At 45.0% G+C, this 3917-nt stretch overlaps 1 long non-coding RNA gene across 1 annotated transcript; it reads right to left on the reverse strand.

Annotated features, from left to right (window-relative positions):
* Positions 1–891: 891 nt before the first annotated feature.
* LOC115173637 (uncharacterized) lies at positions 892–3516 on the reverse strand. The gene is made up of 2 exons (XR_003871636.1): positions 3457–3516; positions 892–2545 (listed from the first exon to the last, which is right to left on the reverse strand). It is a non-coding gene; the product is annotated as an uncharacterized LOC115173637 (long non-coding RNA).
* Between the last annotated feature and the right edge of the window lie 401 nt (positions 3517–3917).

The following is a 3917-nucleotide window of genomic DNA, read 5'->3' on the forward strand; positions in this document are numbered from 1 at the left end:
ATCACCACCTTCCGGAGACACCTGAAACCCCACCTCTTTAAGGGATACCTGGGATAGGATAAAGTAATCCTTCTACCCCCCCCCCCCGAAAGATTTAGATGCACTATTGTAAAGTGGTTGTTCCACTGGATATCTTAAGGTGAATGCACCAATTTGTAAGTCGCTCTGGATAAGAGCGTCTGCTAAATGACTTAAATGTAAATGTAATGAACTACTATGGGATAGAGGAACGACTAGGAGAAACTATAGATGAGGGAAATAAACAGTAAAGACCTTGTTCACAACTAACCATTGTGCTCTTTGGAGAGGTGAGGTCTGGCAGACCTGGTGGGCAGGGTCCTCCTGGGACAGAACCCGCTAGCACTTGGTTTTGACCTCCAACAGGGGTCAAGATGTTGATAAAGGACATGTCATTATGGCTGAAGACCAGGGTTCCATTGTCAAGGCTGCTGTTACGCATACCTCTTGGAGGAGGGAAGGCAACACCCTGCTACACTCAACTCCCCGTAGAGTGAAAGAGGTATGCGACTAGGTGCGGGTAAGGATGACAGAGAGAATTTGACCATTAAAAGGGAATTTATTCCTTCACACGGTAATTTTGGGAAAAAGGGGCTGGACAGAACCAAATCAAAGAAAGTTAAAGAGCCCCCTCTCCTACCTTACTAACACCACCTGGCGCACTAACCAAAATACAGGGGATGGTCCGCCCAGGTCTTACCTAGTGTGCATAGCCAGAGTACATTCTACGGGTATATGCATGCCCACAGGCCTCTTGCCTAAGCACTCCCAAGGTGCCTTCCCCCCTGGGAACAAAAACAGAATACTAACTTAACGTGAACAATTTCAATAATCATAACAGTCCTTGTGACAAAAACATACCGCAGCAGGACCGGCTACAAAATATTTTACAAAAACCGTCTGAGCAACAGCCAACACAGGACATCAAAGAAGCTCTCTCTGAGCAGCAACCAACACATGACATACCAATAAACTCTCTCTCTAAGCAAAGGAACACTGGCTTATATACAGCTGGAGCAGGAGTCTGTAATTGCAGACAGCTGTATCCCCTGACGAGAGGGCGGAGTCAGCTCCAATCTGCAATGGGGCCGACCAATCAGCTGCTTGGGGGAATCCAGGAAGCCATTTCCTGAAACACTTACAAACCCACAACACAGAAACTGGGGAACGTAACAGCTGCCCACAGTGCCAGTGGAACCAGAACCTGGGGCGCTGTTGGACAAAATGAAGTTTGGAGGGAGTGTTCACAGTGCCAGGGGAAAAAATTAAAAGTGCCATTAGCTGATGACATGCCCCAAGTTGATGGGAGTTTCCCGTAACAGGGAGTGTGAAGGGAGCTAAAAACCACCTGATTGCCGTCTTGGCACTCCAGCCAACATCCTGATTTGATTGATGGCTGCCTGAAGCCTTAGTAGCTTTTTGTCTGTACATTGGAGCCATTGCATTCTGATCCGTGATGGTGGGCGCAGCTTCTCTTTCCATGACAACTGTAGCAGCCACGTCCACAGCCTGCTTTTCAGCACCTACGGGTGGGAACCCTCTCACAGGGGGAGTCCGCTGGTACCTTCAAGGTCCTCAAACAACTTTGGACCCACATTTTCATCCTCCGCTTTCCTTTTGACATGAAAGGGCCAGGAAACAAATTCCACCATCAGGTCAGACTGAGGAGCCACCCTGATACGGGACAGGGGTGTCCTGCGAAACCCCTGATAATGACGACCAGTCATTGTTTCCCGTGTTCACAGCAGACGTAGAGGACAAGGACAGAGGGCTGTGGGAGCAGGAAGAGGATAGTGCCTGTAAAGAGTCTGCAAGGGTCAGGGGAAAAGTGGTACAATGACGGTTTCTCTGGTTCATAGGGATAGGGAAGGGAAAGCGAGCACATTAGTGTTGGTTGCCATCAGGAGGAGGGAGCATTTCCCTTTGATGTACTGGAGGTTTCCTGGGATGAAGGTGACAATGATGAGGATGCTGTGCTGTTTCCCTGCTGTTCCAGAGAACATTTGGGAAGATTGATTTGAATGGGACTAACCCCGGTTTCTCAGGTTTAGCCGAGCAAACGGGACCTCCTTAGTCAATTTCCCCTGAATGCAAACAGAATGACAATTAAAAGTACAACTACCACCATTTTACTCTGAGCTATAACATTAAACATTAAAATGCAATTGTGTTGGTTGTCCGTAGCTTATGCCCGCCCAATGCTAACTAGCATTCGCGCAACGACTAGAAGTAACATTGCCAAAATCCTGAAGTATCCCTTTAATAGCCGGGCATCGGCACACATTTAAACAAATAACCGCCTGTTTCAAATAAACGCTGGGTCTAAATTAATTGTTTACGAGGTTACCATGGACACAGCGCTGATATTCCCATAGTAACTTTATTCGGTCAACGTTGCTAGCCATGGCGCCACGAAGCGGTATTTGATAGGCAATCTAGTCTTTGCAAGTCTGATCTGCGTGTTAAGTTCACCATTTTGTGGGCTGCCACATGCTGCACACCAGCCAGACTCATCACATCCCCCACACTGCGAGAGAGAGAAAGGGGCATCACATCAGCTTTCATTCAAAACCAACAGGTTACTGCATGTATACATTGATTGATTAATATCACCATTTTAGTCACAGTAGCATCCATCCACTACCTATCAGAGGTTTTGAATCATTGGGGAAGTTGGAGGAAAGGATTGTCAATGATTTTCTAGGAGAGAAATTGAAGTGACATTACATTCACAGGAGGGACAGGAATGCTCGTCTGCGGTCACTTTGTCAAGTCTTGATCAGACTTCAAACCGTACTTCTGGTAAACGTGTTATTTGCCCATGTGTGACATACTTTAATTATTGGACCATGTGAATCAGACTGATCAGAAACTCTTCAGCCTAGTTATAACAGTACTAAATATAACCTAATAACTGAAATTAAAAGTTGTACAGTGATGTCATTCAATATGGTTTATCGGTCTTGAGGGAACACACAGAGTGTAGATAAGCATGGTAGATTTGTGTCAGGCTTCAATTCCGTACAACACAAACCACAACCACAGTCAAAGGTGCCACAGAGGGCGCGCAGTTACAGGCGAGGTTGTCCCCGTCAGTCCTGAGATACCGTTAAACCAAACGATAAAGAAAACGGTCTACCTTCGTAACCATGAAACAAAAGGCGAGAAGATAAGTCAATAATGAAGAGTAAAATGCGTACAATGACACGAAGCATTAACCTGGAGTCACATTGGACGTTTTATTTTAGCATATCGAACGTTTACTAGCTAAATGGTTTATGGCCGTGTCTTATTACCTTTGTGTGAGACTAGCTAGAAGCAAGGCCCTCCAATTAATTTCCAAGCGACCGTTAGCTAATGACAGAGCCACTTAAAGTCTAGCCATTCGGCTTTAACCTACATTAAAGTAATTGTTAAAATTGGCCATAGATTACTTACCTCAGACTCCACGGGAGCAGACAAAAAGTTGTCTTGTCTGTGGTGTTCTCGCGACTGTCTATTACCGAATCTCGATTGAAGAGGCAATCTGCAGTTCAAACAATAACAAAGCAGGGTCCCCGCCACTGTTTCGGTAAACAGCCGAGGAATTGGAATAGACAAATGTAACCACTCAAATTCATAGACCTATGTATGCAAGGACTGACCAACCATGATATACTTTTACATTTGTAACAATGTTGAAGCTATACAGGGTTTACAATTACACATTGTTTACACACAAAGGAGTAAAACAAGCATACACTTTGGGTTGATGGGGTTGGACAGTTGAACTAAGATCATGAGGCATTTCTAAGTTCTAATCTTTAAGAATCAATGGCTATATATCATGAAATTAAAAAGTCAAATGTAGCAATCAAATGACCCCTTTAAAGACTGAGGAACAATTATGAGGGGGTTGT

The sequence above is a fragment of the Salmo trutta genome, chromosome 34 (assembly GCF_901001165.1).
Source record: "Salmo trutta chromosome 34, fSalTru1.1, whole genome shotgun sequence".
Lineage (NCBI taxonomy): Eukaryota > Metazoa > Chordata > Actinopteri > Salmoniformes > Salmonidae > Salmo > Salmo trutta.